General features: G+C 33.4%; 1 protein-coding gene across 8 annotated transcripts in view; it reads left to right on the top strand.

Moving 5' to 3' along the window:
• Positions 1 to 27,961, top strand: part of TRIQK (triple QxxK/R motif containing) — a 74,682-nt gene that overhangs the window by 13,448 nt on the left and 33,273 nt on the right. The window contains exon 1 of one of the 8 annotated variants that reach the window (XM_037741867.1): positions 21,605 to 21,656. The exons of the other annotated variants lie outside the window; for them this stretch is intronic. The gene's annotated coding sequence lies outside the window, so the exon portion shown is untranslated. Of the gene's footprint in view, positions 1 to 21,604; positions 21,657 to 27,961 lie in introns of those variants that run through there. 8 annotated transcript variants of the gene reach the window in all.

Here is a 27,961-nt window from a genome sequence, read left to right as displayed (position 1 = left end):
CAACACACAGACTAAATACCCAAAATGAGTTGGTAAGAAATTGAAGGTTTTGTCTGAATATACTTCCATGATCACTGCAGCAGTGGGAAGGACGAGTGGTTCATTATGCACTGGTATTTAGTGTTTCGCTGGTCAAAGCAAATCACTAAATTTTGAATGTGGAACTATGAAGTGCAGTATTGCCTTCTATGCAGCAGGAAAGCAGAATTGTAAGTTTAATGAGTTGAATTAATGACTGCTATACCTTTGTACTGATGTAAAGAAGTATAAGATATCCAGGTAAGAGGTATTTAAAAGAATTTTCAGATGATATACCTAGGTGTAGTTTTTTTTTTTTCCTTGACATTTATCCTTTTTGGGTGGTTTCTGAGCTTCTTGGATCTGTGGTTAGGTGTCTGAATTTACTCTTAATCATTATTGTTTCAAATATTTCTTCTGTTCCCATCTCTTTTTCTTCATCTTCTGATATTCCCATTATATGTATATTATACCTTTTAGAGTTGTACCACAATTTTTGGGTATTTTGTTCTGTGTGTGTGTGTGCGTGTTTTCTGGTTTTGGAGGTTTCTATTGATTTATCTCAAGCTCAGAGAGTCTTTCCTCAGCTAGTGTTCAATCTGTGAATAAGCTCATCAAAGGCACTCTTCATTTCTGCTATTCCTTTTTTGATCACCAGCATTTCTTTCGGTTCCTTCTTAAGATTTCCATCTCTTTGCTTACATTGTCCATCTGTTATTATAGGATGTCTACTTTATCCATTAGAGCCCTTAATATATTAATCATACTTGTCTTAAGTTTCCAGTTTGATAATTTCCACATCCCTGCCAGGTCTGGTTCTGATGCTTGCATATCTCTTCAAATTCTGTGGGGTTTTTTTGCCTTATAGTATGCCTTGTTATTTTTTCTTGATAGCCAGATGTGATGAACTGAGTAAAAGGAACTGCTGTAAATAGGCCTCTAGTAACATGGTGGTAAAGTATGGGGTGACAGGGTGCACTCTGTAGTCTTATTATTAGGTCTTAATCATTTAGGGAATATTGGCTTTTGGACTGTGAACTTTGCAAGTATTTCTCAGTTATTTTTCCCCCTTTACTGAAGACAGGATGGCAAGAGTGGGCTGGAGTTGAGTATTTCTCTTCTTCCACATGGAAAGCTGGAGTGGGCTAGAGTTGGGGGTTTCCCTTTCCCCAGGTCAGTTAGGCTCTGAAAGTACCCAGCAAGTTACCTCTGATTAACCAGTTTCTCCTGAGGACAGACCTTGTTAAGAACAGGCTGTAGTGAATTTTAAAATGGTTCCTTTTCCCCTCCCTGTGGATTTTTCTCAGATATTTACTGTGAGAAGCTAGTCGAACTCTTGGGGGTAAAACAGAGTGTGGGAGTCCTTTCTGTCTTGGTTCAGACAAGTTATTTAATTCAGACTTTTTCATCCTGAGCCTCCAGAAACTTGTCAATTACAGTTCAGGTTTTTCTACCACAGCACTGGTTCCTGTGACACTTCCTACTCATGGGTTTCTGTCTGGTAAGCTGTGACTCTCTGCATTTGCCTGTTTCTCCAATCTTGAGGGTCAGACTCGTGCTCTGTGTGTGTCCTCATTTTTCTTAAGAATTCAAAAAGAATGATCACTTTCCAGTCTGTTTAACTTTTTACTTGAAAAAGGGATGGAGTGGTGACTTCCAAGCTCCTTACATAGAGAAATAGAAACTGGAAATAGATTTTTTAGTAAAAATTTTTCAGTTGACCCTCCTTATCAAGGGGTTCTGCATCCATGAATTCAGCCACTTATACATCAAAAATACTCAGGAAAAGAAAAAACCAATAAAAATAACTATGCAACAATAAAAAATAATAGAAAAATATAGTAAAACAATTTTTACATGGCTTTTATATTGTATTAAATGTTATACATGACCTAAAGATGATTTAAAGAATGTAGGAGAGTGTACAACATAGTTTAATGCAAATGCTACACCATTTTATATAAGGGATTCCAGCACCTGTGGATTTTGGTTTCTACAGGAGTCCTGGAACCAATTTCCCTGTGGCTATGAAGGGAGACCTGTATAATGTTACATGAAAGCTTAATATTCAAAAAGAAAATAGAAAAGTAGAATATTTATATAATTTTTCTTAACGGTTTTTGGAAGATATGGTCAGAATGTACTATAAGGGCTTTTCTAAAATTGTATTCCTTGTTTGCCATTATGTGTTAGACCTAGGGTTATTTTAAATATTTGAGATGCTAAACTTATCGTTGAAAATTAAAGGCTTGAGGCCTTTACGGCAGAACCAGTTTTATCTAAAGTCAGGCTATTGCTCTAATAGGAGGAACAGTATTGACCTGCATAATGCAAGTAGTGGATATATAAGATGAATTGTGACTTACAGACTTAGTAGAAAAAAACATCAAGAAGTTTATAACTCCTGAAGAGAATATGGAATAAAGAACTGTGGAAGTGTTTACCTGGGAAATTTTTTCTTAAAAATTTGGATAATTTGGAACTTCCTACAATGATTAGAGATTCAGTTGCCAGCTTTAAAAATGGGGACTAGTGTACAAGCCTTTTTGTGCTCACAAGTTTTACATTTTAGAAAGTAAACATTTTGAATACTCATTATTTACATACACTAGGTATGTAAATACATACATATTGTGAGACTAGGTTCTCACAGTAAGTATCTGAGAAAAATTCCTTGGGGGAGGGGAAAAGGAACCATTTTGAAATATGCCACACCACTCTGTTCTTCTTAACAAGGTCTGTCCTGAGGAGAGACTTGGGTATGTAAAAATATTTACTCTCTAAATGTAACTGTTACATTTAGAATGTAACTGTTACTCTGTTAATCCAGAGTTTCAAACATGTGTGAACAAGATAGCGTATATAATTTGGCATTTTTAAAGTTATCCAAAAATACTTTTGTTGAAGCCACTTAGCTGATTATAGAAGATATTTAAAAGATTATAGCAGAAACTGTAGATTGTATGTGTGATTAAGTTGTTATTCACTTAGGTATTCTGAGGCCATTCTTATATCCTAAGAACATTAAATAAATGGAGCTCAAAAAAGAGCATGAGATAATCAAGCTTATGTTTTGTTTTGTTTTGTTTTACTATTTGGACTGCATACTGTCTCATAGTATTCTATTAAATCAGCATGATATGATGTTGACAACATTTATTTAGCACCTACTATGTGATAAACGCTTAATATCAATTAACTGTTTAACTATTACAAGATAGCCATATGAGGTAGGTATTCTTATGAGATATTCTTACTGTACTCATTTTGAAAATGGGAAATAATCCTATCTTAGTAAACTACCCAAAAGGGCCAAAATCAGAAAAGAAACAAATAGGGAAGAGTTAACCCATCCTTTATCAGGCTCAGATTTTCATAAAATATAGCATCAATTGTTTCTGGATAAAGAAAATGTGGCACATATACACCATGGAATACTATGCAGCCATAAAAAATGATGAGTTCATGTCCTTTGCTGGGATATGGATGAATCTGGAAACCATCATTCTCAGCAAACTGACACAAGAACAGAAAACCAAACACCACATGTTCTCACTCATAAGTGGGTATTGAACAATGAGAACACATGGACACACGGAGGGGAACATCACACACTGGGGCCTGTCATGGGGTGGGGGCACTAGAGGAGGCATAGCAGTGAGCACAGGGTTTAGGGAGGGATTACATTAGGAGAATACCTAATGTAGATGATGGGGGGATGGATGCAGCAAATCACCATGGCATGTGTATACCTATGTAACAAACCTGCATGATCTGCACATGTACCCCAGAACTTAAAGTATAATTAAAAAAAATAAAGAATTCCTAATAAAAAATTAAAAAATGAAACATAGCATTAAAATAAAACCTTAGACAAATTAAATTTAACAAGTTTAACTGAGCAAAGAATGATTCTCTAATCAGAAAGCTTCTCAAGCCAGAGCAGGCTGAGAGAGCGACCAGCACAACCACGTAGTAAAGATTTATCAACAGAGAAAGGGAAGTTGTGGACAGAAAACAGAAATTAGGTACAGAAACAGCCAGATTGATCACAACTTGGTGTTTGCCTCATTTGATCCTGGTTTGAACAGTTGGCCACCTTTGGCCAAAACTCAGTGAGTGGCACAAAAGTCGATTGCAGTCTGTTTACAAACGGAAAGGTTACAGTTTACTGTGCACAGAGAGCCTGGGTTACAGTTTACTGTGCACAGAGAAACCATTAGGTCAAATTTAGAATATATAAGGAGGCAGCATTGGCCTAAACTTAATTTAGCAATTGTTTAAACTCAAAGCATTTTCAATTAAGTTTACGACAAACACCAAATATGTATGTTTCAAGTTAACATAATTGTCTTTTGAAGAATATTTACTCAAAAATGTCTATCGAGTATGTACTATGTGCAAAAATTGTCATTAGTGTTTGAGATTCTTCAGTGTAAAAAACAAAGATCCCGACATTCTTGTTCAGGGAAGCAAGGAAATAAACAATGGACTAAATTTAATATGAAAATAACTTTTTAATATTTTAAATTAGCTGATAAGTATAAGGTAAAACAACTTTCTGTTGCAACACTGATAATTTCATTGTTCATTGTTCATTTCATTTCATAATATCTACATAAATCATGAAAAGAAAGCAATATTGATTGCTGTAAAATGGCCATTTGCTTTAAATGATTAGAGATTAAATATTGTTGACCATTACAGTGGTGAAATTTCTGTCTCTCCTTCCTCCTAACTGAAGATGCAGCATTCCAAGTAAGCAATTAAATGTCATTTGCCATATGTAAAACAACTTTGTTTTCTATAATTACGAACCTAGGTGGTCCTTAGCTAAAACAGAATGAAAGTGAATTAAAAAAATAAAAATGGTCCGAGGATGTATTTTTCCCATGAAGGACACATTTAAACATAATCTTTGTACCTTTACTGCAAATGCTCATGATTAAAAATTAAGTTTTGTTCTTTTTGTTTGTAGTATATGGGCGTGTTTTTATGCATATGAGAAAAAGAATAAGGGAGAGAATGAATATGAAAAGGAGAATTAATTATGTGAGGCCTCCCTATGTGCATTTGTTTCAGTAGCCTTTCAGAATCCTATCACTGTAACTCAGGGAACTGACTAAACACTTACATATATTGTTCAAATAGAAGATGCTATTTTTCTCTGTCTTATTTTTCTTCTATTGTCCCTCAAGTGATCTCAGTGTTACTATACTTAATGTTCCTTCATGTTAGATGTAACCAGTGTACCCCTCTGGACCTCTGGACTGCTCTATTTCGTGAACCATTTTTTATTAATTCTTTATTGTGAATACTTTAAAGAGTTAAGTAATGGATGTAGTTATGGGCTTCATTATCAAAATAATAATGTGATACAGTGAAAAATTTAACTGTTCAATCACAAGGCCATTAACAAAGAATGAAAAATAATGAAGGGCAAAAGAAGGAAGAATGAAAAATAACGAAGGGCAAAAGAAGAAAGGTGTTTTTTTTTTTTTTTTCCCTAAGGCAGAGTTTCACTCTTGTTGCCCAGGCTGGAATGTAATGCGCGATCTCAGCTCACTGCAATGTCCGCCCCCTGGGTTCAAGCCATTCTCCTGCCTCAGCCTCCCAAGTAGCTGGGAATACAGGTGACCATCACCATGCCCAGTTAATTTTTTGTATTTTTAGTAGAGCCTGGGTTTCACCATATTGTCCAGGGTGGTCTCAAACTCCTGACCTCAGGTGATTCACCCACCTCGCCTCCCAAAGTGTTGGCATTACAGGCATGAGCCACCATGCCCAGCCACAAAAGAAGCCTTTAAGATAAAGTCCAAACTTAAGTATAAAAACAACATTGTTGAGAGGCACAGGAAGGATTTTTGCAGAGGATAGAATCTGTATTAAAAGAAAAATCCAGTCTGTTGATGACTAGATTTTTGTAATGGAAGAGATAACATGGAAGTCTTTAGAATAGGCTCTAAAATACCTTCAGAAAAAGTAGAGGTGACACATGTAGTTAAAAAATAAATGGTAGGGAGTATGACACATAAAGGAGAAACATGGTTCAATCAGAAATTATCATTATGGTCAATAATGTGAAAAAAGTTAGAATACAATGCTTTAAAATATTAATTGCTTTAGGCAGTTTATTCATGAAATAAAGTTGTTTACTTTCAAAAAATCCCATTTTCTGATCTGAGCTCAATAGGGCAATTGTAAAGATAGGGGTTCGACATGGTTCATAGCATTTTTACTACATTCATTTTTCAATGCCTTAAAGGGAATGTCCTGGTTTATGATTTTCATATTTTTTTCCCTTTTAGAAAGAGGCAGATGGTATGAAAACTGGACTCCCTTATTTAAAGGGAATGTTGATATTTATAACCAAGCTTATCTCCAGCAAGATTTGTTTTTTGCAGCTGTTCCAGGTTGGAAAAAAATATTATATTAAAGCTCTGGCTTGTTTTTCTTTCCATATTTAGGGGGGGAAATCTTTAAAATGTGAAAAAGTGATGTTTGATTTTAAACACGAATGCAATGTAAACTGTGATTTTTTCCGTCTATATGTGAATTTTCTGTTTGTATGCTGTGATATTACTCTTTTTGTTTCACTGATCTATTTCCTAGATACATCACACTTGAGAAATAATTTACTCATTATTTTCTATATATCATCAAAGTATCCTAGGAAATGCAGTAGACTTTCATTAAGACTTAGCCTATGTTATTAAATAGACCACCGTCTAATTTTCTATTTTGATATTTTAGTCTTTTTTTTTTCTTCCCAGAGCATTTTTTTCACTGGGAAAGTAACATTTTTAGTTCTTAGTTACATTATTTAAGATAAGATTTTCTTTTCTTTTTATTTTCTATTCTTTGCTTCTATTTTTAACTAGAAATGCTGCTTTTTTTCTGGACAATTTTGGTACTATTTTATATAACTTAATTGATAATTAACTTTATTTTATATCCTAAACTTAATACATAGAGCTATCTCTTTGAGCACATGTTAATATTAGAATGAATATCTATGCCTGCACATGCATATAATCTTTGAACAAATGTATATCTATATACATATCTATGTGGTACATAAGGAGGAAAAAGAAATATAAGTTGTTTACTAAGCTGTCCACAGCTGCACGAGCAAACACAGACTCTGGCATAGTCATGTGAGATGTCTCCAGATAGGCTGTACAGGATGAGTCAGTTAGATTGAGAAAAGGAAATATATTTATCTGCCAACGTCTTCCTCTCATTTCACATTGGTCAAAGCTCACCTCATGGTATGTTACTGTCCCTATACTTGCAGATTGTGTTCCATGACCCTAGTAGGTGATTGTTGGGGAAGTCAGATCCTACACTGTATGCTTTGTGGCTTCACTGGAATCTGGAAGTGACAGGAGGAACTGAGCTTCCGTGGGTCAGGGTGTAGATAATGCTGTGGCTGCGAAGGTGGTGATAGGACTGTGACTTCACCTTCACTACAGAGGAGGCCATGTCAATCAGTGGTACTGAAAAATGAGTTGAAGGTAATGGCTGGTGCTGTCCATCGGACAAGTGACTGAGAGTCCAGTATGTAGTGAATCTAGTGAGATAGATAAATTGCGCCCAACACAAGATAATGGGTAATGACTGCATCTGGCCAACTTTTTAAAAGATTTTTATCATATGTAAATATGCCTTTGACAGTACCCATACCACACTTAGCATTCATTATCCATTTATTTTTTTTATTAACTGTTTTATTAAGATATAATAAATATACATATTTACAGAGTGCAGAAAGATGTTTTAATACATGTATACATCGTGCAAAAACCAAATCAGGACATTTAGCCATCATATCCCTCATCTTACATATTCATTGTTTATTTGTGGTGAGAACATTCAAAATTCTCTTCTCTAGCTATTTTAAAATATACAAAACAATATTGTTAACCTTAGTTATCCTAATCTACAATAGAACACCAGAATTTATTCCTTCTAACTGTAACCCTGTACTGTTAACCAAAATTTACCTGTACCCTCCTCCTTTTCTCTCCCTAGCCTCTGTTGACCACTGTTCTGCCTTCTATGTTTATGAGATCAGCTACTTTAAATTCACATGTAGGTGAGATCATGCTATAGCTGTCTTCCTGTGCCTGGCTTATTTCTCATAACATAGTGTCCTCAAGATTTATCTATGTTGTCATGAGTGCCAGGATTTCATTCTTTGTTATGGCTGGATAGCATTTCATTCCATATATATGTCCCATTTTTTTAATCCACCCATTCATTTATGGACACTTAGGTTGATTTTCATCACTTGGTTATTGTAAATAGTGCTGTTATAAGCATTGGAGTGCTGATACCTTTTTGATAAACTGATTTTGTTTAATTTTTGGATGTATACCCAACAGCTGGATCATATAGTAGTTATGTTTTTAATTTTTGATTAACCTTCATACTTCTTTCCATAATGGCTGTGTTAATTTACATTCCTAGGATTATATACCTATAATGCTAGCACTTTGGGAGACTGAGGCAGGCAGATTGCCTGAGCTCAGGAGTTCAACCAGCCTGGGCAACATGGTGAAAACCTGTCTCTACTAAAATACAAAAAATTACCCAAGTGTGGTGGCATGTGCCTGTAGTCCCAGCTACTTGAGAGGCTGAGGTGGGAAACTGTTCAAACCTTGAAGGCATTTGTTATAGTAAGCCAAGATTGTACCACTGCACTCCAGCCTGGACAACAGAGCAAGACCCTGCCTAAAAAAAAAAAAAAGAAGAAGAAATACTACTGATTTTTTGTATGTTGAATTCAAATCCTGCAGCTTGATGGAATCTTTAATATTTTCTCCATATAAAATAATGTCATCTGCAAACAAGAACAACTTTAATTCTTTCTTTCCAACTTGGAGGTCTTTTAATTCTTTCTCTTATCTAATTGCTCTGGCTAGGACTTCCAGTACTATGTTCAATAGAAGTGGTAAAAGTGAGCATCCTTTTCTTGTTCCAGATCTTAGAGGAAAGCTTTCAGTTTTTCCACATTCAGTATGTGGGTTTGCCATGTATGGCCTTGATTGTGTTGAGGTGTGTACCTTCTATACCTAATTTGTTGAGAGTTTTTAATCATGAACGGATGTTGAATTTTGTTAAATGCTTTTTCTGCATCTATTGAAAAGATCATAAGGATTTGGTCACTCATTTTGTTAATGTATTATATAATATTTATTGATTTGCATATGTTGAACCATCTTTGCATCCCTGGGGTGAACTTCACTTGAACACCATTAATGAGCTTTTTAATGTGCTCTTGCTAGTATTTGTTGAGGATGTTTGCATCTATGATCATCAGAGTAGTTTTCTTTTTTTTGTTCTGTCCTTGTCTGATGTCACTATCAGAGTAATTATGGCCTCATAGAATGAGTTTGGACATATTATCTTCTCTTATTTGGAATAATTTTAGTAAAATTAGTATTAGTTCTTTATTAAATGTTTGGTAGAATTCAACAGGGAAGGTTTCATGCCCTGGGATTTTCATTGGTGAGAGACTTTATTACTAATTTAATCTGGTCAGTTATTATTGTTCTGTTCAGACTTTCTGTTTCTTCATGAGTCAATCCTGGTAGGTTGTATGATTCCAGGAGTTTATCCATTTCTCCTACATTATCCAATTTTTTGTCGTATAGTTGTTCCTAATTATCTCTTGTGACCTTTTGCATTTTTGTAATTTCAGTGTAATGCCTCCTTTTTCATCATTAATTTATTTGAGTCTTTTTTTTATATGTAGTTTGGCTAAGAGTTTGTTAATTTTATCTTTTCAAAAAAACAACTGTTCGTTTGTTTACTTTTTATATTTTTTATTTTTTATTTCTTTCTGCTCTGATCTTTATTTCCTTCTTTCTATTGATTATGAGTTTCATTTGTTCATTTTTCTAATTCCTTGAGGTGCAATGTTACATTATTTGAGATCTTTTTTGATGCATGCATTTATTGCTCTAAACTTATCTCTTAGAACTGCTTTTGCTGTATCCCATAGGTTTTGGTGTGTTGTGTTTTTATTTGTCTCAAGGAATTTTTAAGTTTCCCTTTTGGCTGGGTGCAGTGGCTTATGACTGTAATCCCAGTGCTTTGGGAGGCCCACCTACAAAAATTAGCTTGGTGTGGTGGCCGGCAGCTGTCGTCTCAGCTACTCAGGAGGCTAAGGCAGGAGAATCACTTGAACCTAGGAGATGGCGGTTGCAGTGAACCAAGATTGCACCACTGAAATTCAGCCTGGGTGACAGAATGAGACTCTGTCTCAAAAAAATAAAAATGGAAAAGTAAATGAATAAAAAATAAATAAATTTCCCTTTTAATTTCTTCATTGACAAATTCATTTTCAGAAGGATGTTGTTCAATTTCTACATATTTGTAGAGTTTCTAAGTTCCTCTTGTTATTGATTTCTAGTTTTATGCCATTGTGGTCAGAAAAATACTTGATATTATTTTAGTTTTCTTAAATTCATTAACACTAGTTTTGTGGTCTAACATATGATCTATCCTGGGAAATGTTCCATGTGCAGTTGAATAGAATGTATATGCTTCAGCAGTTGGTTGGAATATTATGTAAACATCTGTTAGGTTCTTTTGGCCAGAGTGCAGCATAAATTCAAGTTTCTTTGTTGGTTTTCTGGCTGTATGATCTGTCCATTAATGTAAGTGGTGTGTTGAAGTCCTGTACTATTATTGTGTTGGAGTCAACTTCTCTCTTTATATCTAACAATATTGGCTTTATTATTTGGGTGCTCTAATGTTGGGTGCATATATATTTACAAACATCATATCCTTTTGCTGGAAAAACTCATTTATCATTATATAATGACCTTTTTTGTCTCTTTTATGGTTTTAAAATTTAAAGTCTATTTAATTTGATATAAGTATAGCTACTTCACTCTCATTTGCTTTCCATTTGTGCACATATCTTTTTCTGTTACTTCACTATCAGTCTGTTTGTGTCCCTGACAGTGAAGTGATTCATTTGTAGACAGTATATAGTTGGGTCTCTCTCTCTCTCTCTCTCTCTTTTTTTTTTTTCTTTTAAATCTATTCAGCAACTGTAAGTCTTTTAATTGGAGAATTTAATCCATTTACATTTAAGGTGATTATTGATAGGCCTGTACATTCGAGAAGACAGCCTGCTCTTCTCGCATTTACAGGTGTTCTACAACACGGATAGAACTTCATTATTTTGTCTAGCATGTGATTCATGAAGGGCCAGCTGGTGATGATCATGAAGATAATTTGTGTATTCTCTAGTTGGCTGGGCCACTACCTTTGCTCTGATGTCAGATAATGCTACTCTCTGGGCTCTGCTGAACTGGTGAGACTGCCAACCAGGCTCTCCTATTAAGTGAAGCTGCTGGCTGGGTACTGCAATGGCTTCTTGTCAGCCCAGGTATAAGATGTATTCCTTGGCTGGGTAATTCTGCTATTTGGGATCTGTGGTTGGGCAAGGGTGCAGGCTGCAAGTTTAGGTGGAGTTGCTGCTCTAAACAGGTGGGACCTGAGAATATGCTCCTTAGGAATGTGTGATGAGGATTTGCTTCCCTCTGTGTGTGGTACTCTAGGATGGGCTGAATTTAGTGGCTGTTTGACCCCTTGGATCAAGCAGGACTTGTGCCTACATTTCTCCAAAATGCATAGAGGTGGGAATTTCCCTGCCTGAGTAATGTTATAGGGTGGCATTTCTTTTTTGGCTGTGTTGAGTCACTGCTTGCCTTCTCAGTTCAAGTAGGTGTAGCCCCTTTGCTTCTCTGAGGTCTGTGGAGGCATTTCTTTGCCTGGGCAGGGTTGTAGGGTGAGCTTTTTGGTTGTATGGAGCCATTGCTTATTTTCCTAGGCAAAGCTGGTGTGGTTTCTTTCCTTCTCTGATACCCCTTCATGTCTCTGATATCCATGAAGCTAGGAGTCTTTTTGCCTGATGGGGTCACTGGGTAGGCATTTTGGCTGTGTGGAGCTGCTGTTTGACTTGCTGGATCAAGCCATTCTAGCCCCTTTGCTTCTCTCAAATTCACAAATAAAACAATTCTGTGAGCTCACACAGAGTAGGGAGATATTAAGGTTTTGACCAGTCAGAATGGCATGTCTTCATAATGTTTTCGAATTTGGCTGATCTAGCCCTAGAGTAAAGGTTGCTTAGACACAACCTAGAAAAAAATCTTAAATAAAACCTGACCATACTAATCTTAACTCTCTTTCGCCTCCCAACAAAAAGCCCCAAATATTTTAAAAGAATAAAACAATATTTAGACATTAAACAATGTAACAATTACAGTTTCATAATCTGGTAAAAATCACTAGTCATGTCACAGAGCAGGAAGTGTTAGTCATAACCAAGAGAAAAATAGTCAATAGAAATAGATCTATAAATGATAGATTTGGTAGAACTACCAGCAAAAAAAAGTAATCAGTTATTATATTTTGAAATATTTAAGGAAAATCCTTAGCATAGGAGGAAAACAGAAGGTATTAGAAAGAATCAAAGGAACTTCTAGTGGTGAAAACTATCATTTTTGAATGAAAAATTTTACTCTATGGTATTAACAGGAGATTGGACACTGCAGAAGACATGTTCAGTGTGCTTAAAGATATTGCACCATTCACCATGTTGACCAGGCTGGTCTCAAACTCCTGACCTCAGGTGATTCACAAAAAAAAAGAAAAAAAAAAGATATTACAGTAACATTGATCCAAAATGAAAGACAGAGTGAATAATTTCCCCTCCCAACAAAAATTAATAGTGCCTTGGTTACTTATGAAACAAAACATGGTCTCATATATGTGTAGATATTGTCTCAGAATGGTGGCAAGAACATGGGAAGAAAAAACAGTATTTCAAGAAATCATGTCAGAAGTTATTCCAAATTTGATGAAACTATGAAATGTTACACCTAAGAAGCTCAGAGAAGCCTGACCAGTATAAAAATAGACAAACAGATAGGAACCAAAGCAATTTAATTAAAAAACTAAATTGCTGGAAACAATAATGCAAAAATCATTAAAAGTAACCAGCATGGATGAGGAATATAAACTAAAGATAAATTTAAAAGGGTTGGCGATGGATGTGTTAATTAATTTGATTGCAATAATCGGTACAAATTGTATACATATATCCAATCATGTTGTATACATATATCCAATCATGTTGTATACTTCAAATATGTCAATTAAATATTTTAAAATATAAAAAGGTAAGCTTAAAGATAATTTAAAGACGGTTCCACAAAACTATCCCAGTTAATAGACAAAGGAGCGTTAGTTTTCAGTACTGTAAGAATAGTTGTGACCCTAGAACCCTAGAATTCTATTTGAAGAAAAATATTCTTTAAAAATTAAAGACAAAATAAAAGTTTTTTGTCTCTAAACAAAAGCTGAGAGAATTTATTTCCCAAAGACTTGCACTGCAAGTAATGTTAAAGGAATTCTTCAGAAAAAGGGAAAATGAAACATTAATCTACTCAAAAATATTGGAAATAGTAAATATGTAGGTAAATACAAAAGGCATTTTTATCATTTTTAAGGTTTTGAAAAAGATATTTTGGCACTTTACAGCAAAAATATTAGCAATGGTTTATATTAATAAAAATGTACATGTTAAATGTATGACAATAATATCCCAAAGGATAGAAGGTTGAGATTGAAAGTGTATTATTGCAAGGTCTTATGTAATATGTAAAGTAGTATAATATTATTTGAAGATAGATTATAGTAAGGTTACATATATATTATAAATTCTAGAGTAACTACAAAAAATGTAACACAGAGGGGATGCCTAATAAATTAAAAGTGAAGGTGAAATAAAATACTAAAAAATGCTCAGTTAATCCCAAAGAAGCAAGTAAAAAAGAACAAAGAAGATGAGATAAAAGCAGATGGGACAAATAGAAAATAAATTGTAGGATGTTGGATATAAATGCAAACATATTGTTAATTACATTAAATAAAATAATCTTAATTGTACATTTGAAACACATATTTTTAACTGGGTAGAAAAGCAAGACCCAACAATATACTGTCGACAAATCTGATTAAATAAATAATGCTGTACAAGCTATCTTAATTGTATCTTTCTCATTCCTGTTATATAAGCACAGAATTTGGCGTTTACCATTTGAGTGCATATGTGTGTGTAGGTATACGAGTATTTTTCCTAAATAATATTGACTATTGATTTGCATGTTTTAAATTGTTTTGTAAGTATATAAATACATGTGTCTTTGTTAACACATTTTATATTTATATTTATATGCTTTATATTTCACTTATGAATAAATTATGTGAACATAGTTTTGTTTTTCTTTTTTGCTGTTATTAAAAACATTTTCAGTGAATGCATTTACTAGTATTTTTGTGCACATATAGAATTGTTTCCCTGGTTCATATAACTAGCAGTTGCATTAATGATTCTTGTATGTACATAATCTTTAACTTTACTGGGTTTTTTCACATTGCTTCCTCAAATATTTTATTAATTACTATTCTTACCTTATTGTAATAATCTGAGCTCCTATAAAAGTTCTGTAAGTGGCCATGCACATATTTTTTAGAGGAATCCATAGTATTTGTAGCTACTTTGTAGATTTTGTTGCTAGAGTAAATTAGAATTTTTTTTTTAAATTAGAATTTTATATATAAAATTTATATATCATAACCTGGCTGAGATGTTATAAATAATTTTATACAGATCTAATATTTGTCTGCAGTTTCTCTCCCTTTGCCATCCTAGAGCCTATTTGTGAATCATAGTGTTTTATTTTTTTTTCCTTTCCAGTCCTCTATGCTCTTTCCCCTTTTGTCTCACTGTGCTATCTGGATCTCTCATTACAATTTCTTTGTCTTGCTTATGATTTTTAAAAGAGAGCTTTTTATTTGTCTCTATTAAGGATAGTCTTTGCTTTGTCTGTTTGTCTATGTATCAACAGAGTAAAAAGTTCTTTTCTATTTCTATTTACTAAATTCCTTTGCTTTCTCCCTTCCTGCTTCCCTCTGTCCATACCTCTCTATCTTCCTTCCTTCTCTCTCCCTGTAATAATGAATGGTATTGAATGTAACTTTTAGTTTTCTGTATCGATTGAGGTCTGTCAGTATTTTTCTCCTCTAATCTGTTAACAAGAAGAATATTATTAGGATATTATCTAATGTTAAATTGTCCTTGCATTTTTATGATTAGCCCAGCTTCATCATGGAAAATTTTATCATTATGATTATACATACTGGATTTGGCTTTTTATTATTTTGTTCAGAATTTTTATATCTTTGTTCATCAATAAGATTGGCTTGTAATTTTTCATTCTCATAATGACCTTGCCTTGTTTTTATTTCAAGATTCTATTAGCCTTATGAATGCATTGAGAAGTGTGCAAATTTTTAGGCTTCAAAACAGTTTATTATTTTATATTTCTGATGAAGCTTGTTATAGGGATTATGTGATCCTTGAATAGTTAATAAAACTTCCCTGTTGACTATTTAGTCTTACCTGTTGCGTGTGTGTGTGTGTGTGTGTGTATGCGTGTGTCTTATTTTTTATGAGTAGATTTTTAAACAAGGATTGATTTTTTAAAAAATAAGTATAGTTCCATTCAATTTTATTCTATTGGTTTTCTACCTTCTTGAGCTGCTATTGGGAAGTCTATTTTTAAAGAAATGTGTTTTTATTTTAATTTTCAAATTTATTGATGTGAAATTTTTTATAGAATCCTCCTATTATATAATGCTAATCTCTACTGAACATTGGATCGTATTCTATTTTATTTCTAATGCTGCTTGTATATTTATTCTTATTGTGTCAGGACAAAAGTTTCTGCCATGTTATTTTTCAACGGCTCAGTTTTTGTCTATGTTGATCATCTCTTTTGACTCTATTTTTTATGTAATGATTTATTGCTTTTAGTTTATGACTTTTTGTAATTTGAAGGACTTTATTCTTTTTCTATTATTTTCTTTTTTGTTAATTATGTTTCAATCTTGTCTTTTCTAGTTTATGCTTACCCTAAGCATCACTTTAGCTACATTACTAATTTTTCAAAATGTTTTTAAATACATAATACTGTACATAAAGCAACATGCAGAAAACAGAATATGTAGATGGTGAATTTTCACAGAATAAACACGCCTTTAACCAAAACCCTGATTATTTTATTTTAGCAATAGCTTCTAAACATTTTGCAGTTGAAGTGTTTTAATATTTGTAGTCCACAACATTGATGAAGTTGGAATATTTTATTACTCTTGAACAGTTTATTTCAAATTATATCTTTCATGTTTTCATTTGCTAGCTTTTCTTTGTTTATTAATTTTTGTGAGACTGAATGCTTTTAAAAAGGCCAACAATTAACTATCAAGCAGAACTTTGACATCTTTTTTAAATGAAATATCTTCTAAAAGGCATGATAGATTTGATAGAATGGGAATTAGGGAATAGGAGATGAAAGATAAAAAACTGGAACACAGTAGAACATCTGGGTTTTTGTTTGTATTTCAGTTTATACGTGAGAAATTCTTTTCTCCATAAATGATTACAGGAAATCTATTTATACTTTTTAGTATTGTACTGTTCCCTCTATTTTTGCTTATTTATTTGTTTCTACATAGTAGAGTTATATTAGTTAATAGCCCAGTGCTTCTTTCCATTAACCTTTTTCCACATTGTTTTGTCAATTTTTTAAGCTCAAAATTCTTTCTTGTATTTTTCTAGTAGAATAATTCAGTGGTATTTTGAAAATGTAACTTGTATCATAGTTGATAAATACACGTTATAATACCACAATCTGTTTGAAAACGACCAGTCTACAAAATACTAGCAAAGTGCTAATGCTATAATCACATGGGACTTCACTATAATGAGTGCATTTAGTACAGCTTCTATGAAATTGGATATATACCAGTTGTGTTTATGCTTTTGACATTTAATTACTAATAAAGCTCTTTTAAATAAGTCATACAGCATTTTGAAACTATTATATTAGAAGCAAAATTTCCATGAAGGCATTCTTATTGTTGTCTTGAGCTCTTTGTTTCCTCTTATATATATAAGCTTATTTCAGTGCACATAACTTCTATTAGTGTTAAGATATATATGCTTAAAAGTTAGTTCTGTTTTAACGTACAAGGATGTGTATCATTAGTTCTGTCTTAACATACAAGGATGTGTTTCTAGGCATGAAAATAATTACCCTTAGTCTGATACATATGCTTATGTATTCTGTGTTTTTTAAATTGGAAGAGAATTTAGGAATTATGTAAGAAGGGCAATTGCATGATTTTGTCAATGTCATCTAGTCTTGTATTGAAAAGATATGGCTAAGGTTTTATGCCTTCTTCTCTGGTACATTTCCCTACTATTATTTATTTTGCCAAGGGATAAATATTGAATATCTTTTGGACACTATCCTTGTATCCAATTAGAACTTTCTTTTTCAGTTCACCATTGAAATACTATCTATCTATCTATCTATCTATCTATATATATATATAGAGAGAGAGAGAGAGAGAGAGAGAGGTTTTTCTTTTCTTCACACTTCCTCTCCTGCTCTCTCTGTGTGGATAAGTGACTTTTCCTAGTCACTTAAGGATGTTTTTGTTGAATTTGGAAACCTAATTACTTGAAATTGATAATACACATAGAAATGACGAAAAATTAGCATCAGTGATGCTTTCTATTAAAATAGATCGATGAGGTTCAGTGAGTGATATGTTATCTGTGTGTTTTATAGTCAGAAGTGTGAGAATAATTGTGTTTAAACCTTAGATTAAGTGATGAATCAATATATAGTAACATCATTTCATAATATATATCTTGAAAGTTAGCAATCTGATATAGACAAGCTGTGTTTCTAAATGTGTAAAAACTTATGTAAACCTACGGTATGCAGCTACACATAGGAATCACACTTTTAGTTTTCTATCTAGAATCTTTATGCCTTATCTTCAAAGAACAGTGATTTTATTATTTTATCTATCCATTTTGCAGACAGTCAGATGTTTAGGAGAAACAGACCCCATGGCCAGCTTCAGTAGTAGGTATGGTTGGTTTAAGCATAGTCTAAGTTTTCTTGCCATAGAGTGGAGCATATGTCTGTAAGGTGTAAAATAAGGTGATAGGTTTCTATGGGATATTTAATTTTTGATATTACCATTATCACCAAGTTGGCCTATATGAGCATAGGTTAATTATTCTGTATATTTAACTCAAGTAGGTTCTTATCCTTTGTTTCATAGGTGATTCACAAATTTAAAAAATCTTAGGTATTAATTGTTTTACAAAATATTATGCAAAAAATCAAATATGAAAACTTTACATTGATAATAATGTCTGACTCTGACAGGTTTCCTAATGTCAGAGAAGAAAGTTTTAAATATACATGTGGAAAGGGCAAAGTAGAATGAGAGCTGTGTGATGCTGGATTGGAAATTGGAAGTACTGAGCTCACACCAATATGTATATTTCCTAGCTTTCTCTGCTTAGAAGGCCTGTGAACAGTATCATTTTATTAGCAATGAGCATGTCTTGTCCTCAGATCTTGCTTTCTAAAAACCATACTCCACTAAAGGGGAACTGGGCTCCTTAGAGAAATGGCAGGTTCCAGGGCATGAGCAGAGAAAACACATGCTAAACCATGAATGTCTTATGTGTCAGAAAATAAAGAGGTTCTTAAAAAATGATGATGATATGCCAGAAGGACACAAACCACCTTTAAGGAACTTTCATTGGCCAAATCTAGGACAATTTGGGAATCAAAAATTTTAAAATGATATACATGAATTCTAACTAGTTGAATAAAAAATCTATGAGTACATATTGCTGTAAACACATATATGAATAAATAAATGGAGAGGAAAAATGCTTTTTAATATAGTAGGATACTAGAAAATATGGAAGAAATAAAGAATTATAAAATCATCATATGTCACCTGTCAGAATATAAGTAATTCAACCAAGAGACATCAATAAAAGCTAACCAAGCAGTTGCAAATTTGATGAATAGGATATTCACATAGTTTCAAAGCAGCTCCACACCAAATACTTATTAATTACAAAGGGTAAAAGACTAAATTCTCAGTGAAGAAGTTAGGCAGGTACCACCTTAATCAAGTGCCACAAGTTAACACCATCAGAAGAGGATAGCATGCAATGAGAACACGTATTGGTTAGTTTAGTTAACAACAACAACAAAAAAAAATGGGAGAAATTTGCTAAAGGACAATTGAGAAATTCAAGTTGGTTATGCTTTGTTAGAATGATGCTAGATGGATGATTGAAGAAGTTGGGAGTAGGTATATAGGCCCTGGGAATGTATTTGAGGGAATGAGGTACACAAGGAGGGCATAATATATAAAGTGAATGAACTGTGGGGAACACAAACACCATAGTTTCATAGGCAGCTAAAGGAAGAATGCTAGTGAAAGAGGTAAAGAAGTAATTGAAATGTAGGAGAATCAGGAAAGTGCTGACTTGGAAGCCTACGGCTTGAAGTTTGAGGACGGAGTATTCAGTAGTGTCACGTGCCACAGAATGATTTTGTAAATAAGGACAGTCTGTCTCAGCACAACCTAGTATTGAGATATTCTCATATCTGCTTCAGGTATTACCTAAAATATTAATCTGTTTTCTGAAATGCAGTATTTTAGAAGAAAATTTGCCATTCTTTCCTTGAATTGCAACACCTTATGGGTGATGCAACTAGCTGAGCTATGGTTTGTGGGTAAATTGTCCTTGTGTGCTTCATAGTTGGGGCAAGGGCTGTACTGGATGGTCCTCGTTTAAGTTTATCTTGATATAATGAATAGGCCCCTCTTTCATTTTCAAAAGTGTTCTGGCTTGGATGGTAAATTATATGGTCATCCTGGTATAGGTCTCTGATGACAGAATATTCCTTTTATTGTCACAACCTGGGGAACTGGTTGATAAGCACGTCTCTTAGCCAGTTTTTGATATCTTTTATTTATTAACCAAAATACTTATTTCCTTCGGTTACAAGCCATCTTAATTAGCTTTCCAATGATCTAGGCCTCCATTTCCCAAACTTTACATGAAATAGAGGCTTCATGGGATGATAATATGCATTGTTTGAGAAATTGGACAAATAACATTGGGTAATATGGCTTATGTAAGCCCCCTCTTAGATTGACAGGGTACTTACAGAGACTCAGGAATGTTTATCTGTAGACTTCCTAAACTTATTAATAGTAGTTTTATCCTAGAACTATCAAATTTTGGGAACTTGGTTCATATTTTGTTTCAATGTAAGATGCATGTAAATTAAGAAAAATAAAAATTTTAACATTGGATAAAACAAAGTTGGCTATCAATAGTAATTTTGATAATATTTAGAGTGTATCAGAACATTTCATCTACACTGAACACAGATAAATTACTTAGAAATTGTTAGCCAAATGCATTTAACATATGAGTTAGACATAAAAGCAGTGTCTTTTTTTTGCTAGTAAATCTTTCTTTCAGAAAAATTTATTGAAAAATCTGAATCATAAGAACTCACTAATATTCCATTAGAGCCAAGAAAGGTAGCTCATAAAGATAGAAGGAATTATGTTCGTTTAGTCAGGAATTACAGAGATAAAAGTAGATGCCATCTGAGATGTTTACGTCTAGAGCTTCTTGTTTTCCTTCATTTTTTAAGCCCAGTTTTTGGTACCAGCTGGATGAAATAAAGTTTTTTATTCATGTGATAATTCAATCTTGAGTTTTATTTTATTTTCTTAAGATAATCCAATTTAGAGGGATTATAAGCATTGAAGACTCAAAGTTTGTGATCTTTAGATCAATAACTCCTTTTTCAATTACTCTGTCTCATCAGGAAAAGCAGTCTGAAGGTTTGTTGGGTAATAGTCAAGTGGATATGAAACTGCCCTTTCTGAACCTCAGAATCCCTAAAGCTAACGGTACCTTTGCTTCTATTCATTCCTTTTGTCTGATTAAGCTCTTAGTATGCAGGGGTACAAGCTGCCCGCCTTAGTGGCTTTGTAGCAGAATTGCAGTTGTCTGTTCTTTTTGCATGTTTGGCTATATATTTGCTCTTGTATTAGCACTTTGTAATCTTGAAAACAGGGCCTGCAGTTTCATTTGTTGGGTACTATATTATTGTAATCTTTAAAAACTTTTAGAAAGAAGTTTATATTTTTAAAGAAAACCGTTTATTTAAAGGATAGTGCAATTTGTGTGATTAATGACTTTTTAGTTTGACTACTAAAAGTTGCATCATAAACCAATCCTAGCTTAACTAACCTATCTTATTTTGCAAATATAATCCAGAAAATTAACTCAAGTACATTTCCCATACTATTGAACGCAAACCCTGGTGAATCATAACAATCATTTTCCTACTTGAAAAAATCGCTGTTTAATAGAAGTTCTCTCCCTCATGTGGGCTTTCAGGTTTGAAGTGCCTATCTCTTTTATATTTGTGACAAGTCCAGAATTTAAAAATATTATTCCATGGGACCCAGCTAATGCAGCCCACCCCTCCCCCAATGATGAGCATTGTTGATGGTGCTTACAAAGCAGCTTTTTTGTCTATTCTGGGCAGTATAAATTTAATGTGTTGTTTCCAAGTGTGTCATGTGTCCAGATGCCACAACAATCTGTGCATTAAAAAGACATTAAAATAAAAGTAAGTAAAATATTTGTGGGTATTTTTTGGTGGGGGCTGGGTTATGTGTGATACAATTATGTTTAGATTAATTAATTCTATTAGGTTTTGGGAAAAACAAGTGTTTCGTTTTTTTATAGTAGTTTTAAACTTTTTATAATGTAGATTTCTAATGCTCCCCAACCATCCTCAGCCACCCCATACCTACTTCTAGATTACCTGTTTTGGTTAACGACATTACCATCTGTCTAACCCAATATTTTGCCAAGTATGGCCCACTGCCCACCTGAATTTGAAAACTGGCAGGGAGTTAGTGCTTGTTCAAAATGCTGCTTCCTTGGCCACTCCCCAACATTACTGACTGTGTATTTTTGAAGGGTGAGGCCTGGACTTTGTATTTTAACTATCACTGAAGTTGAAAAACATTGTTATCTTCAGTTTTTCCTCTGCCTCATTGCCCCCATCCAAGCTGTTCCTATATTCTAAAAAGTAAAACACCAAATAGAACTTCCTTTCTACTTGTTGCCTTGATTTAGCACTTAGTGGATTGCTTTTGGAACTCAACTGGATTTTTTTTCTAGCCTATTAGTTAATGTCAAACCTCCTAGTCTTTCTAATCTTATTAAAAAGTATCAGATTTGGTTACCTCGCTGCACAAAATTCTTTTATGTCTTCCTGTTGAATTCAGAAAAAGTCTAAAGTTTCAGGGGATCATTAGAAACTTTCACAATTTAATTTTGCTGCCCAACCAGGCCTTGCTGTCCACTAGAGGCTGAAGGGTCTCACAGTCCCTGCTCAGGCCTCCCATCTGCTTCCAGCTGTGTTTCTCAAATGCTAACATGCAAAAGAATTGCCTGTTAGCTTGTTCGAGATATAAGCAATGGTTCTCAAACTTTAATGGTGACAGCAATTGCAGGGGAAATTTAAAAACAAAACAAAACAAAACTGAAAACCCATAGACCTTAGCCCCTAAGATTCTGATTCAGTAGGACTGTGATGGGGCCCAGGAATATGCATTTTCATGATTATCCCAGACAACTCTAATGGTGATTATGGACCACACTTTGACAAATGCTGATCTGGACCCTAGAGTTGCTCCTAATGAATAGGTGATACCCAACTAGACGCTTGAGATCTGAGGCTTTCATCTGTGGTGCTGAATTCTAGCCAACTGACCTTTTCTGGAGGGATTGGAACTCCTCCATTTTACTAAGGCTACAGCTGAGTCCTGGAAAGGCCTGAGTAATCATTGCAGTTTTGAGATAAAGCTAGTTCAAGATACTACACATTCCTGTTAACTTTTCTCACTGTCCAACCTGACCCATTTGGTCACATGTCCTCCACAAAATACTTATGCCCATATTATTCTGTATTATCTTTGGTTTTTCGTGGACTAATCTCCTGCTATTTTCTTCCCTCTCTATTTTTTATAGCCCCCTTGAACCAGTTCATCCTCAAACACTTTATTATTACTTTTACCTCTTGACGTTAATTGAAACTTGATTCTTCTTATAGACATCTCTTTCCTGAAGCCACCTTAAATGGAAACTTCTTTCTTTGTTTACATACTTGTGGATCAAGAGGTTGATTTTCCAGAACATTTACATTTCCTTGATATAAAAGCAAATAAGATAAATCAAACAAAAAGCCAAGATACTTTGTGATTCATTCCATTTGACTGTAGTGTCCTCTACCTCTGTCTTTTGCTGTTTATGGACATCCAGTTTCCTTCTTAGTCTTCCTAACCCTTAGTCTTTCTTTGAATCCTCACCCAAATCCTGCTACCAACCTGGGTACCCTCATTATTCACAGGTATGACATATGCATTATCCTGGTCTTTCAGTTCCTTAATGTATCTGCCATAAAGTTTTCCTACCACTTTAGTCCTTCTGGACTGAAATCTACTCCATCTCAATAATAATATTAATTGCCTCACACTCACGCCGACTAGTGACCTTAATAACCTTTTCTTCTCTCATAAAATAACTAATTTTTAACTCCTAGTATTGGCTTTTTTTTTTTAAACTCCCAAATTTTATTATTTGGTTATTTAACTTTATTAAGGCCAAAGGTTTGGTCCATTTTCTCCTTAATTCTAAACCTCTCCTGTCCTCGCTTCCTTTTCTACCTTTAGATGCCATAGAACATCATGTCACCCACTTTTTATAGTACCCTAAAGTTTTTTTGCAATACTACCTTTCTGTCTGGGAAAACTTAAATTCTGCTTACTCTAGTAGACTATCCTTCCCTATGTCAGCACTGAGTAGCTAAGCACTCAGAAGGAAAAATATTATTTGCAATCAGGTAGTCCACTGCAGCCTCCTGGGCTCAAGAGATCCACCGACTTCAGCTCCCAGAGTAGCTGGTATTATAGGCACAAGTCACTGCACCCAGTTAATCATGTTTTCTTTACAGAACTCTTTCCATTCCTCCATAGCATTAATTCCAGCTCTGTACTTGCAAACCTTCAAACTTCCCACCTTTCCTTTCTCTCATAAGGAGATAATCTTGCCTTCTACTTCACAGTGAAAACAGAGTTACTAGATAGAATTCTCTCTACTTTTGGTTACCAGACCTCAAGCTTATGTCTAATTTAGCCCGTTTTTTCTTTTTCATGTTAAAGTGACAGATATAGTGGGCTATGATTATTACTTGAGGTAAATGCTGGATTCTATGCTTTCTTCTGTAGTTGGAAACCTCATTCAATATTACTTTTTTTTTTAATGTATCTTCACCCTCTCACTTTCTAGTTATTCCTTCTAGTTATTATTTAGACCAACTCAAATTTTCATTTTTTATTAGAAACAAGCCCTAAAGAATAAAAACAAAGCATAACAAAAACACTGTTCCTCAACCTCAGTTCCTTTCTACTTACTGTGCTGTGTCCTTTTTTATATTTATTTGTAATGAATTGCCACTTTCCATCTCTGCTTTCTCACCTCTCACTTATTCCTTAGCACATAGGAAGTATTTTTTCAAGTATTTCCAAGGGAGTAGAGATCGCCATTGTCAAGTGATGCTACAAGAACAAATAACACTGATTAATGACAATTTAAATAGAGAGACACCATTGCTTCTTTTTCTCAGCATATTTTTGAGATTTATCTCTATTGCATATGTTCAGTTTTGTTTTTGTTTTTGTTTTTTTTGGTTGGGTGGTATTATACTGCACGAATAAACCACAGTTTATCAGTTCTTCTGTTGATCAGTATTGGGTCAGCTTCCAATTTTTAACGATTGTGAATAAAGCCACTATGACCATTTTTGTAGAAAGTATTTTGTAACCGTATACATTTATCTCTCTTACATAAATATCTAGGAGCTGAATTGCAAAATTGATGCTTGTTAACTTTGTAGGAACTGTCAATTTTCTGAAGAAATTGTACCAGCAATTTTAGTTGCCCCACATTCTCTTCAATATTTTGTATATGAAATATTTTTTATTTGAACCATTCTAGTAGATATGTAGTAGTGTCTCAATTCTAATTTTAATTTGCACTTTGCTGATTACTAGTGGTGTTAAGAACTTTTTCATGTGCTTGTCATTTATATATCTCATTTGTTGAAGTTTCTGGTTCCTGTTCAAGTTTTTTACCCCTTTTAAAATTATTAGGTTGTATGCTTTATATTATTAGATAGTTTTTTTAATGCATTCTGGATACAAATTATTTTGTCAGATACATATATTATGAATACTATCTATCTGTAATTACCTATTTATTTTCTTATTTGTGTCTTTTGATAAGCAAATATTAATTTTGATGTAATCCAGTTCATCCTTTTTTCTCTTTTATGATACATCCTACTATGTTTTCCTCAATAAACATTTGCCTCTACAAAGTCATGAATATATGTTTCCCTAGTAACTTTATTGTCTTAGTTACTTTGTTCAGTTGTATGATCTATCTTCAATTAATTTTTGTGTATGGTATTGAGAGAGGGGTTAAATATTTTTGGTTCTTTCTTTTTTTATAAGGAAATATACCTGGTCTAGCACTATTTCCTGATACTGTGTTTTAGTTCCAACATTTGGCTGGAAGGTGAGTCCCAAAAAATAAGATTTCTTTCCTGGAACATGACTTTCTAGGCTTACACAGATAAGGGTCCTGTACTTACTTTTCTTATAAATTTTTATATCAATGTTGGCAAGTAATAAAAATTTTAGAAATCATTTTTCACTTATTTAAGTTTTGAGATACTTTTTCTGCAACTATAAAGGAAATTAATTTGTCAAAGCGTAGGTGAACTGGACACTTTGATCTCTGAAAACTTTAGAATAACTCTTTAGCTCTCCAATTTTATACAGTAAGAATTATTTCCTCATTGTAATAATTTGTCTCAATGATAATATGATAGCATTAATTTGAATAATACATATAATTAATTGAAATAATTAATATTACTTATAATATTGAATTTTAATATTATAATTGTGTATAACTTGTCCACTTCACACTTGATTGTCTTTCAGATGATCCTTNCCTTAAGTGTGGTGAGCTATCTCTGAAGGTCTGAATCATGAATGATGTCTTTTAGGCAAGATCTGAATGATTGATTACTCAGAGGTGACTCTTGTGTGCAATATTAAAATATATGTGTTCTACAAGTGGGGATGTATTGAAAGGAAATTAAGTAAATTGCAGAACATGAGTAAATTCATGGAAACATGAATGAGCTTGTCAAAATCGTGGAACTAAAAGCTGAATTTGTTAGTGTACTGGAACATGAGAAAGGAACAAATGACAAATTCAGATCATTAATGGTTCTTTATACTAAGGATTTTTGCTTTGTCTAGGAAATGTGTCATCATTTCAATGACTTAAGTATGTTAAGTGAATGAACACTTTCACATTTGTAATACTCTGTAAACGGTCGGTGTGCCATTAGATCAGGGACAAATATCTTCTGTGTTTATTATTATATCCTCAGCATCTAGCATGAATTTGTATTTTCACGATTGGTTCTCAACTTTGATCTAGCCATAACCAAGTACCTTTTCTGCCTAATTACAGCTTCATGTTTAACGAAGAGTTTTCTTAAGTAAATGTCTTTCTTTTAGCCTTAAAAACTAAGATAATTATTTTTCTGTGGTCATGGGTTGAACTTTTTTTAATAACCCGTGTTTTTATATGTATTTAAATGTCACAGTCTGGATTTAATGCTTTTTCTGGAAGCAGAGACATATGTGAAGGCTTCCGATTTCTTATTTCTTTACTTGTTCTTTCTGGATTTCATAAAAAAGGTATAAATGAGCAATAAAATAACTTAGTCAGAAGGTAATTGAATATATTACTACCTTTGTTTTTAAAGGTCAGATATTATGTTTAAAAATACAGTTGGCAAAATTGCTCTGCAAAATTCAGGTTAAGAAAGCATAGTAAAAACAAAAATGCTGTATTTGATCTTAAAAGTCCTAATGAGTGCAAAATTTTAATTAGAAAAAAATTAACTGAATTATTTTAATATCCAATTTAGTTATTAAATAAAATTAGCATTTTTCTTCTTTAAATATGTGTTATCAAGTTTCAAGAATCTTGGAAACTTCTGTGATGATTTAATCTGAAATCATTCCTACAGCAAAATTCATAAATAATAAATATTATCTTATTAATCCATATTTTAGTTTAGCTTGGTCTCAGAGCAAGTTAGTTCCTCAGGGAATGCAGTGTTCTTTATAAAAGAAGGTGATGAGACATAATCTCCAAGGAATTAAATTGTGAAAACAATCTTGGTATTGTACATGCTAATATAAATCTGTTATTCCCTTTCCGCATCTATCACAACACATTTTAAATTGTGGCTGATCTTGTATGCAAATAGCTGTCTTATTAGAAATTGCGGCTGTATGTGCTAATGTCTCCCTGGATTTCTTGGGAGTTTGCTATCTAACCATCAAAGCAATAGAAATGAATGATGATTACTGCAAGGCTTTGAAGAACAAAGAAAAGTCAGAACATTTTAAAGGTTCTACATGTCTGAGTCATTGACAGTTTGCACCATACAGATGAATGGGTATCTCTTTAGGTCATTTAAAATAGCCTCAGTGTGTTTATTAGTAAGGTAAAATGCTTTCTATTTTTTTGTGTTTCTTGCAGCTAATAAAATGTAAGTAATTTGTGTAAGAATGTGTTCTATAGGCAGTTCCTTGGTCTTATCATTTGGTAAAATGTTATTTTACTTACTGAATAGAATATAATAATTTCAAAGACAATGAGAAAGTCTAAATTTTAATTAAATACTACCAAACCACTAAAAATAACTAAGAACAAAAAATTTAAACCAGTTTTTCTCTAATGTATCTTGGTTGAAATCCTTTTGAAGCTTTA

Source organism: Cebus imitator, unplaced genomic scaffold, assembly GCF_001604975.1.
Source record: "Cebus imitator isolate Cc_AM_T3 unplaced genomic scaffold, Cebus_imitator-1.0 Scaffold109, whole genome shotgun sequence".
Classification (NCBI taxonomy): Eukaryota; Metazoa; Chordata; class Mammalia; order Primates; family Cebidae; genus Cebus; species Cebus imitator.
This window is presented reverse-complemented; position numbering and strand designations above follow the sequence as displayed.